We start from the raw sequence: 12,323 nt of genomic DNA, 5'->3' as shown, positions 1-12,323 counted from the left end.
TATCTATCTTTTTAAAATTATGCCCTGGTCAAAAAGGGGTGTGGCTTCCCACATCACAGGGTGGAATAACTGGTTTATCCACTTCCCCCAAGCTCAGCTGCTAGCAGAGACACTGCCCCTCCTAGTTTCCCCTAAGAGGAAGCCACTTTTACGACGCCCCCAATATAACATTTGCCTGAGTCCAGGACAGGCCTTTGTTCAACTCCCTGTAGTCCCCAGCTGCTCCACCCCTAATCTAATCAGAGAGGTGACAACTCCTTTTGGCAAGGGGCAGCAGGATGCAGCTAGGCCTGGGAAGAATGGCTGAACTGGTTTCTCCTGTCGGGGGTAGTTGTCAGGCAGAATCCAGTTTCACTAAGCCAGGTTTCAGCTAAATGTCAATTTTTGTTCCCAGTTTTCTACATTCAAATCAAACTGACAATTTGTACCTATACATTAAATAATTACTTCTTTCAAGTCATTTCAGAATATGGTTTTACATTCTTCCACCTCTTAGCAAGTCTTTCCTTGGTCTGGTTTTGTTTCATTTGGGCAGTTTTACACAAAAGTCTGGTGGTTTTAAAACGCCAGCTTTCTGATAGTGGTGAGTACTGGTAATGCAACCATTTTTGGGATTAAGAAAATGAATTCCCCACAGTTCTGAGTTGCTTTTTTGGCAATCAGCATTGCCATTCCCAATGGTTTCAGGCTACTGTGTGTGTAGCCCAATGGTGGTTTTAGGCAGTGCCCTCCTGTGCTCACAACACAGGCAAAAATGGGTGGCAGCCTATTCTTCATGTTTTCCCTGTGCACTCTCTGGGGAGTTCTGGCCATCATGATGTTTTCCATGCCAGTACTGGACAGTTTTATGGTAGGGCTTGGATGCATGGGTAAAATCATCCCACAGTATATGTCAGTTCATACTAATTAAAATGTTTAAAAATATACAACAACCCACAGTAGTGGCTCTCAAAAAAAGCACACTAATACCCATCACCAAAACACATGTGATAAACGTAAAGTTAAGAATATGCAACAAATCTGGATTCACACTTATTGGAATCCGGTTGATGAAATCACTTCTAATCAGTCATATATCAGACATAAGGGCCATTGGTCTTCAATGTCAATGCCCTAGAAAGGTATAAAGTTCTTCGTCCATGTTATGGCCCCTTGGCTGTTTTGTTTCGAAATCTAGAATGCAACGGGTTTCTTGTTGTCGGAGCTTTTTTTCTCGGTCTCCTCCTCTCGGGCCATTTTCAATGGCATGGATTCCGAAGAATGCAAAACTGTCCATATTGTTCTCGTGGCATTCATTGAAGTGTTTGGCCATTGGATAGTTTGCATCTTTATTGTATATAGCCCTGACATGTTGTTGCACCCTTGTTTTCAATTTGCACTTGGTGCTTCCCACGTACCACTTATTGCACTTACATGACAAAATGTATACCACGTATTCAGTGTCGCACGTGATTTTTTCATTGATGTGCACAGTTGCTCCTGTTACTGGGTGCTCGAAAGTAGTACAGTTTTTTGCGAACTTGCACATATTGCACCTTGTGCATTTGTGAAAACCTTTCTTCCGATTCTTCAGCCAGGTGCCCGCATCATCGAATGCTTCTTTATCCATAAAACTGTGAACTAACCTGTCTTTAATCGAAATGTTCCTTCTGAAACTAATATCTGGGTGTTTTTTTCCGACTTTCCGATGTCCTTGTCTATAGTGAGCACTTTCCAATGTCTCTGCAACACTCGTTTTACTTCTGCTGTTCGGCTATCATATGTGAGGATGAGACGTACCTCTTCATTCTCTTTCAGCGTTGTCTTTTCTTTATCCGCCAGGAGGATTTGTCTGTCGTGAATTCTAGCTCTTAGGTACGCTCTTTCAATGACTTTCTTTGGATAACATTGTTGTAAGAATCCTCTAGCTGTGATTTTACTCTCTGCATCATATGTATGGTTCAATGTTACAATCATTTTAATATTATGGTGAGTGTTGTAAAAAATCACATGAGCACCAACCCCAGTGTGCATTATGTTCTTACTATTTCAAGCATGCATCCCTTTCATCACTGACTTATTTGTCAAATATAAACATCTTTGGTCGTTCTTAACTTCACAAAATGCTCTTTGATTTTATGCAAAGCAGGCTGGAACCCTCACTGGTGTTATTTGTCCCGTGTACCTTCCTCATAGGGGTATTTCAAAAGCGTACATTAAGAGTGTACCAGACTGTGCATATTGGAATGATAACCTTCTATCTGAAAAACATTTATATGGTTATTCTAATTTTTGATAAGTTGCTTTGCTAATAAGACAAACAGTATAAGTGTAGCATTCCTATTATGATTAAAATGTATACTGAAATTGATCAATCGAAACATACACCATAAAATGTTAGCAAGAGGCAGTTTACAATTTGAATGAAATTAAGTCATTTCCTTTTTTGTATTTTTAATAGCTTTCTGCTTCTATCAAAATATCTCTCTGCCTGCAACGACTGGGGTGGCTCTAGCAGGTTTGCACCTAATAACACGACTCTCACCCATGTAGAAAGAGACAGAGTGATTCAGGGGGAAAAAAGGAGGAGAGAGAGATACAGGGAGATAAATAGAGCGCACAGAGTTAGGGAGTAAGAGAATAAGAGAGGGTGCAGATATTCTGTGGTGTACAGCCTTTATGAAACTCTGGAGATTTCCCATTGGGTCTCTTTGGTGTGAGTATCTGGGTTCCCAGGCACCCCACCCCCTTCCTTCCATTTCGCCTCAACCTCCACATCCCTTTGAAGCAGAGAATGTATAATAAAGCTTTCAGTATGTTATTAATCACCCACATGTGTTATATATGTTGTTCTGCTTCACTACATTTGAATCCTATATTGGTATGAAATGTGTTTTAAAGTTCACTATTTAGGCCCACATTTCATTTTTTATTGGCCAAAGAATCCTTCGAACCATACTTGGAGGTGTTGGAGCCCACTTGAAAAACATGTTCAGGGCCATTTATGGTTTGCAGTCCACCCCTGGGGAAAGGGCTAGAACTGCGTTTTTATACTGGCTACAGCAAGTATCTATGCATGCATTTCTTTTAGTCTTTGTGCTGGGCAAGCTACCACGTACCCGGATGTAAGTTAGCAAGGTAGCTCGGGATTCAGGAATTATGTGTAACCTTGAAATGCACTGGCACGACCTTTCCCCTTTCCTCCTGCCCCGGATGAAAATTCAAAGCAGATGAACTGGGACATGTTTCTGGGGTTGGCTATATTGCTATTTGTTGGGCACGTGACTTTACAAGGAAGGAGATTGCATTAATATTTTTAGCCAATTCAAATGTGCTCTTTAATTTGGGAGGTGGGGTGCCTTAAACGTGTGTATACGTTTCAGTAGAGCTGCATTTCACTTATTCTGAAATAGCTCTCAGCTTTCCAGAAGCGTGGTAATTGTGGTGATTGTGTACGGTCAGCGTTTGTCTCTTGCTAATACTAAGTTTGAGTTTGCACATGTAGTGCACACTGCTTGGTGTGCAACCTGAATCGCAAGTTCCCACAAGACATTGTTTGACCGTCCTAGCAGCAAGTTGCATTTGAAATGCTACCGGGGCTAAGTCTGGCTTTGACATGGAAAGAAGCCCGCCAAACGCTCAGCTGGGGAGCCAGAGGCCTGAAAGGAATGGGGACTGCGCTTTACGTCATGGTGTTTGACGCAGCTTAGGCTCCACAATGGCGTGACGTCTCTCGGCAGGGGGCACTTCCTGGCGGACGCGGGGTCATGGGAGGGCACTTGCCTTTGTTGTTCTCTGCCCTCATGCTCTAAGTCTGTATTGTTCCGCACATTGGAAGTCGCCTCATTTCTCAGAAGCTTGCTTCTGCTGTCAGTGATGGGCGCCTGCATGCTTGAAGCAGCAGGGCTCCTTAATTAAGTGCTAAGGGCTTTTATGTTCGTCCTCAATTACCTTAAGGGATATTTGTAGGCTCCTCCCACTCCTCATTAGTGCAAGAGCTTCTTAGTACTATTTTGGGTTCACTAACCCTTCTAAGTGCACTACTCCATAGGGCGTCATTACAGGCTCTGCAGGCAGTGCAGTTAAAAGTAGCAGTAATTCCCTTTCCGTCACTTTTTTTTTGGCATTTACGGAATTATGGCTGTATTTACCGCACTGCCGAAGTATATGGCCTTTAAGTGGAGGATTTCTTAACGCCAAAAACTGGTGGATTTACTGTGGAGGAATTACCGCTCACTGTAAATCCAATAAAATGCCCATGGAACACTGTGGGCGCCAAAAATGTGGACTAACACTGCCATAGCAGCAGTTAAATTCCTATGGTAACTCCATGGCGGTAGGGATTTACCGGTACCGGTAAAATACCGGTACCGGTAAATCCCTACCGCCTTACTACGAGGTCCCTTTGCGGGTTGGGGGATTTAACGCATGCTTTTTGCAGGCGTTAAAATCCAACCCGCTAAGGGACCTGGGAGCTAATTACGGCACCGCAAAATTGCGGTGCCGTAATTAGCGCCTTCCCCATTCCCATAGAGCCCTATGGGGCAGGAATGGGGAAGGGCAATGGCGGAAGGGGGATTTACCGCCCCTCCAACCTTGGAATGGGGCGGTAAATCTCCTTTCCGCAAAGGCGGTGCCGGTATTTTACCGGCATGAGCCATGGCGCTAATAGCGCCATGGCTCACCGCCTACCGGGTAATGAGGCCCTAAGTGGCGGTAGCGGTAATCGATTACCACTGAATTACAGCCAAACTCAGAATGAGGTCCAACTGAGCAGTACTCTTTCAAATAAGACCCACTGGTGTCATGATAGCAGAGCTCGAAGTGTAACACAAGAAGTAGTAGAACTGTGTCCTTTGCAGTCAGCAGGGGAGTGGGAGACAGGATGGGCAGGACAAGAGCGCAGCGCGATACATATGCTAAATAGTTTTGGGGAGCAGGAAGACGGCCACTTGCACGTTCTGAATACTCACAAGGCATAGTAGGTTTGTCCTTTTTCTTTTATCCCTCCACTGTTTAAAAAAAAAATTAAATTATGTTTTTATTGTGTTTCACCAACTTGTTGCTTCCCTTTGCCCTGTGGGCGTTTTGAAACAGTATGTACTTGCTGTATAAGCACTAACAAGCGAAAAATAAATAAATACTTAAGTGTGTGGGTAAAAGATTGAGACTCATTTTAACTATTTTTCGTTTTGTTCTCTTTAGATGCAACTGCTATGTGGGCTTTTTTCTTCAGCAAATTGCTGACATTCTAGGAAAAGCACAAAGGTAGTCATTTAGGCAATATGACCCTCAGAAGGGGGCATTACTGGTCAGGTAATGCCCCCAGGGCTCAATTAAAGCAAGGGCTTTAACAGAACCCCGGGGTATTACCCGATCGTAATGTCCCCCCTCTCAGGGTCATATTTCCATTAGTAGCCTGGCTCGTCGTACCGGGGTACTAATTGCACTTTTTCTGGAGTCGAGAAACGGCATCTGCAACCATTTCTCGACTCAGGAAAAAGAAAAGAAAATAAAATGGCCGCCAGGGATCGGGAGAAGGGACTACACCTAGTCCCTTTTCCCTTTCCATGGCAGCCAGTGGCGAATGAACACGGAGCTGCGGAGGTGATTCAGAGCCTTGTTGTTCTGGTAAGGCCCGGGTGAGGGCCAATAAGCCTGGTTTTTTCAAGCTCATTGGGCCTCATCATGAGTCCGGCGATAGCCGTGCCGGTAAAAAAGTCATGGCTGCAGCCGGAGTCATTTTGTTTTTCCGGCGCCCGGCAATGGGTCCCGGTAATTCCTCATTGCCAGGCGCCGGAAAATATTGCTCCCCATTCCCATTCAAGTCCAATTGGACTCGATGGGAATGGGGAGGTCGGATGCACCAGCACCATTTATGAATGGTGCCGGTGCATCCGTCAAGGTCTGTGAGCGGGTGCCTTTCCGCCCGCCAGGTCAGACCTGCAAGACAAACATCAAGAATATAGCTTTACCCGGGGCCATGGCTTGAAGTCCAGCGATGAGGACACGAGTCCTGAGAACTCTGTGCCCGGCCTATAAAGAGCCTGTTAATATACTTTAATACCACACCCGAGCATATGAAAATAAATTGGAGGAGATAATTCAAACCATCTACCCCGTCGGGAATAGCGCTAGTTTGTGTGGTATGGGAGCGAAAACACAGACGCGGACGTCAGTGGCGGCCATCTTGTGGACAGAGAAGTGGGCTGCGAACACAGGCCTCGAGACGAGAGACACTGCCAGCTTGGGGATTACTGGAGTGCTGCAGAGGGGCTCCCCTTTGAATGATGTAAAGCCGGGTAAAGGGCGCATTTCGGACCCGCAAGCGACAGAGGACCGAGGATAGAAGCGGAGCGGCAGAGAGGCTGAGAGTCGCTGGGAGAGTGGGCCATCAAAGGTGGACAGGAGAGTGGGCAGAATGCCAGCAAGTCATACCATTCGGCAGTACTCAGTGAGGGGAGGACGTACAATGGCTATGTCCCGAGACCTCCGGTGAGACTCCAGACCTTGGACACACAAGAAGGAAAACACGCATCGGAAGTACATGGAGTGTGATACAGACGGGGACAGTTGTTTCCAAGAGGAAGAGGACCCCGAAGCTATAGAGGGCCAGAGATATCATAAAAACAGCCAGCTGAAAAAACTATGACACAGGTGGCGGAAAGGTGCCATGCAGTGGCGGGAATTCATAAGTCTGGAGGGAAGATGGGTCAGAGCCGGGAAACTGGGAATTATGCAGCCTGGAGTGAGGCGGGTTGCTGTCCTTGGACCCTTTCACAGATTCATGAGGAGGGCCAGGTCACGAGAAAGGGAGGTTGGAAGTTGCGAAGGGGTCAAAGACTGTGACCAACAGTGACAAGAACGAGTAGCAGTCTGGGTCCCCACGCAAAATACATCCCCATCGGGGGTTACAGCATACCGCAGGGATTTGATCCTGTACTCTGTTGTACTCCTGGGTGAGCAGACTCCGCAATTCTGGAAGTTCTGGAGGAGGATGCAAGATGTGATTCAATCTGGGGTCCAATGAGCAAGGTCACACTTCTGAGAAGCTCGGGAGGCAGAGATCAACAACTAATAAGGACCTAAGGTGGCATAGAAGCAGGGCCAAGACAGATACAACTGTCAGTGAAAAACTCAGAGATTAAGAGCTGATTGTGTCAATCGAATTACAAACGTTGGGCCGCAAGATTGGCGTAACGAGAGGCAAATGAAAGAGGACTTTTAACTTCAACACTCTGGCTGAGGGAACTTGCAATACTGTCTTTAGTGATTGTGGCAACGAAAGAACGATGGTGAAAGGTCAACAGAAGTTAGAGCAGTATGTAGGGGCTAAATCAAAACACGGTAAACAAGCCATGGAATTGGCTGCGAATAGGAATGAAATGGAGCCAATGGTGGAGGCAGTTACAATGTAAAGTTTAATGGCAGCTACGCAAGAATCCAGAGTATCCTTGGAATGAAAAATCTAACAAGTGGGCATGGACATCTGCCTGGTTTGAAGCAGGCAAATGAAAGGGTGACAGCAGTAGAACAAAGAGTCAGTGATGTAGAAGATACATTCGTGTTACTAAAAAACCAAGTAAAGTGCCTGACAAGGGCCAGAAGGGTCCTCGAAGAAAGAGTGGAAGAAGCGTAAGGGTGCTCTTGAAGATGCAATATACAATTAATAGGGGTGCCGGAAGGAGAAGAAGGTAATTAGAAAAGCTGTTGTTGGATACACTGCATCGGAGGGACCTCTCGAAGTTATTCACAGTGGAAAGAGCACACACAGTAGTGGGAATGCCACAGAGAGCTTTGGTAGCTAAACTACTGAATTATAGAGACTGTGGGCCTCATTACGAGTATGGAGGTAGCCATGGTGCTATTAGCGCCATGGCTGCCTCCATACCGAGCTCCAATACTGGGTTCAATGAGGAATAACCTGGTCATTCCAACATTGGAGGACCCGGTAATTCCTCCTTGAAGGAACCATTCCCCATTCCCATTTCAGCCCCTATAGGGCTCAATGGGAATGGGGAGGGAGCTAATGATGGGCACGTTACTAACGGCCCGTTATTAGCTCCCTCTTCCCCTCGTGGGAACCGGAAAGGACGTCTGGTTGTACCAGACGTCCTTTCCGGGTCCCGCAAAGGGAACCTCGTAATGGGCTCTCCCGTAATGAAGGGTGCCTGTCCCGTACTGGCACACTTCATTACGGAAGCGCCAGGGTCGTAATGAGGCCCAGTGACACAATCCTGCAAGAAGCAAGGTGAGCTTGTCACTTCCCACTGGGCAGCGCAAGGATCCTCATATTTGCAGACCTCACAAAGGAAGTCCAAAAACAAAGAAGATCGTTTGATGCAGTGAAAAGGAAGCTTTGAGTCTGTAACCTGAAATATACGATGTTTCTTCTTACGAAATTAAAGGTGATGGTAGGCTTAGTTTCGGTGTCGGAAGCCTGGACTTGGATGGAATCTAGAAGCGACAGTACAGCAACTATGGGGACAGCAAAAAATGGAGTAGAAGGATGGCAGCAGAAGGCGGGAGTCATACTGGACATGATCACCATCACGTTACGCATTGATAGCAACAGAATTTCTTTGGGGGGTCAAGTAGCATTGTGGAAGGAGTAAATTCATGAGTCTGTATCGAGGCTGTGCCAAGAGCAATTGCCACACCCATGACCGCTGCATGATTAACCCGTGGCACTCCCTAATGGGAGCGGGAGGAAACAGTGGTCCTTGAACATTTTTGGAAATCTCTAGCATCAAGGACTTGCTGCAACAGAAGGAGAACAGTCCATATTGGCTAAGTGTGGAAGGGAAGAGGGCGTGAGGGGGTGGGGGGGGGGCAGGTGGGTGGGATGTGGAGATAAGGGATGCTGAACATTATGCTGAGATGGTATCAAAAGGAAGATGAAGGAAGGGAGAATGGGGCGAACGGGAAGAAGGGATCTTATTAGCAGGCTTTGGTTCATAGTTAGAGAGTTCTAGTTGCTGGAAAATTCGAGTCACTGCATTGGAACAACGGACAACGAAATAGGTTGCGCGACAGTGGTGGAGTACTTAAGGTAGCCACGTGGAAGGTCCTAGGACTAAGGAGTATGATAAAGAGATTAAAGTGAAAACATTCCTGCACTGTAAAGGGATTCAAGTGGCATTATTACAGGAAACGCACCTGACAGGTCCAGATCTAAAGGAAATTTGCAGGAAATGGGGCAGAACAGTGCTGGGTACCACTTATTCATCTTATGCCCGTTTGTTCTTTTTTCTTTGGATAGACAGAAAGGTCCCACTACACGAAGACAACATCAAGAGTGACTCAGAAGGGCGGACATTGATGTTAAAAGGAAAATTGATGGGCAAAGGTTTTATATAGTAAATACCAAAGCAACTCACATAGACAACGAGGATCATTTCCAATCAGTGTTACCATTATCAGGAGATGAAAGGGTGGATATGTTTATTTGGGGAGGAGATTTGAATTGTTACTTAGACCCCAACAGAGATCGATCGAGTGTGGAGAGCTTGACCAGGTAGAACTTGACAAAGTCATTAAACAGGGTTGTGGGGGAGTTAGATCTAGTGGAACTATGGCAAGCGACGCTCAGGGGAGGATAGAGGCGGCAGAGTTTCCCAAGATGTGGTGTCTGCGCACGTTCACAGTAAGATATGATGTGTTGGAGGAATTGCCTGGGATTTGGTTCACGCGCTTGTGCGCACTGTGACATGATTGGTTTGGCTAAAAGTATATTTGTAAACTATACAGCTTTACAATAAAATAAAAAAAAGAGGGTATTCCTATTACTCACCAGAACACGGCTTCTACTCTAGAGTGGATTATACCTTTATAGGTCAGGAATATGCACATAGGTTTGTAGACACAGAATATTGGGGGTGAATTCTTTCAGTTCATGCCCACGGATCACGACTTTTAGATGAGCTAAAAACAGACCAGCAATATCACTTTGGAGATTAAGGGCAGAGGTTTTGGAGGGCATAGCACTCAGGGATCCCACTAGTTTATTTTAGATCAATGAGGGTTCGGTGACGGAGCCTGGGATTGTATGGGAGGCATTTAAGGTGATGGGGAGAGGGTTGTATATATCAAAAATGGTGTGGGTGTGAAAATTATTGAATGCGTCCTTGGGATGGGCTGAATGTGAAATCAAACAATTGGAGGACGCACTGTCAAATGGAAAGGAGGTAGGGAAATCCCTTGCAGAGGTACTACTTAGAGAGCAGGAATGCCAGGAGGCACTGTTAAAATATGAATATAGTCAACAAACGGCACAAATGCATGGGTAGGGTGATAAGGCGACCCATCTTTGGCCTAGTTAATATGTAAACAATCTCTGAGTGGGGCAATTACACAGATTCATGATTCAAGGAGGATTCAGGCCCCCACACACTGGGACATGTATGATGTATTTCTAGATAATTATAGGCAGTTATACATAAGCAAGGGCACATATGATGAGGAGGAAGAGGGGGATTTACTAGAGGTAGCGAGATTACCTTTGTGCTCCTAGAAGGTCAGTGGAGAACCGTCATTGTGAAAGCTGAGATAACTGTTTATATCCCCCAGTTTCCCAACGAGAGAAGATACTCCCGACCATGTCAGGGGGAAAAATAATGAAGACACTGGGTCCCAACCCCATTTGACTACCCATCTATGTATCCCTTGTGCCAGTTAAACCATAATGCACTGGCGGGAGTTAATAATGGAGTTGCCTGAGAGTGTGTACCTGTGTCTATAAATGGGAGAAGAGAAAGTGGGATCTTGGACATAGCCAGTTTTAGAGGGACCCATTTTGGAACCTGAGTTGCTCGACCCCAGCTGAAGATCCAAGACGTCTGCACTGCCAAGTTATTCCTCAATGCCTAAATACAACCGGCATCCCCAACCCCATTGTTTAACATTGCCGAGATACATAGGATGCTTGACCTTTTATTGGCCCATACGAAAACAAGAATTTTTGCTGGCAATACCTGTAAATCAGAAATTGGCATTTTGACCGGGAGGGCCAAGCAGTAACATAGAAACCTTGCAAGCAAGTTCATCTTGACTGCTGTATTCACAATATTTATTGCTTTAGCCATTTGCCTAGGTTTCCAGCTAATAACCTAAGGTAACGTAAGAAAACGAGCCTCATACATCTCTCTAGGGATGGGACGACGACGGGATCTGAGCCACTAAGTACTCGATTGAACACTTTTCCCAATGTAGGAGACCAATAGCTCCCATACTCATCAAGGAATTCTGGGGAAGGGAGACACTTAGTCCATTGTGTGTATGAAAATTAACTCAGAACCCTCAGACCAACTCAGATTCCTTTTGCTCAATAACCATAGCCTTAAGAGAACTTTAAAAGTGATCATAAAATCATCTGCACAAAGAAAATATTTGTATGTCGCCCCCTTCATGACAATTTCTTAAAGAATGGGATTTTCAAAAACACTCCGAAGCAAAGGCTTCATTGATACACCGTATATAAGCGATGAGAAAGGGCAGCCCTGACAAGTGCCTCTGGTGATTGGCATAGGACCGGTACGTTTCCCGTAATTAGTCTATAGGACGCACAATCCCATTGGCCATTATGTGGCTTCAAGACAGTAGATGATTCTGCTATAAAAGGTGCAATCTTGCTGGTGGATAGGAAGACATTACAATGTTTAATCAAATGTTTAATTAGGTGCTGCCTAAAAGTTTTGTAAAATAAGGGGTTAACCCATTGGGCCTGGGAGCCGGTTTTTAAAGGAGGAAATAGCAGTGTTCACCTCTTCCTCACTAACTGTACTATCTCGTTTCCTTTGTTCTTGAGCTGGGAGTTGTGGCAGGCCAGCCAATTGAATATATTGTAAGGGTACAGAAGTACGAGTCTGACACAGAGGTGGCATATTGGTTGGCAGAGACTTTTGTTTATAACCACAAAAGAAAAAGAAAAGCCTATCTTCCCCTATAACTAGGAGGGGTTGCCGTGCCTCAGCAAAATAATACTAAGGACCCAGGCAGAATGGCCGTAAAGTAAAATGTTCACCGTCCTGTGTCTAAAGTCTAAACCTATTACCGACCCTTACACTTTCAAACTTGCTAAAGAAAACTGGATATCTCCTTAATCCAGAAGGAGGCCTCTCTAATTCTGGATGTATACTCCACAAAACAGTTTTTATTAAAGAATATTTAATTTAAATGTACCCTGCCTGAATGTTCTGATAAACTTTAAATTGAACTCAGTTCCCAAATCTCCTGAGGGAAACTCTTTCTTGGTTCTTGCTCCAACTCATGAACGAAACACAGTGCCCAAAATCCTCTGAAGGAATCAACAAAAATGTTGCACTCCAGTATCTTATCAGACCTGG

The sequence above is a fragment of the Ambystoma mexicanum genome, chromosome 4p (genome assembly GCF_040938575.1).
Source record: "Ambystoma mexicanum isolate Mex_15411 chromosome 4p, UKY_AmexF1_1, whole genome shotgun sequence".
Lineage (NCBI taxonomy): Eukaryota > Metazoa > Chordata > Amphibia > Caudata > Ambystomatidae > Ambystoma > Ambystoma mexicanum.
The sequence above is the reverse complement of the archived record's forward strand: the minus strand, read 5'-3'. Positions refer to the sequence as shown.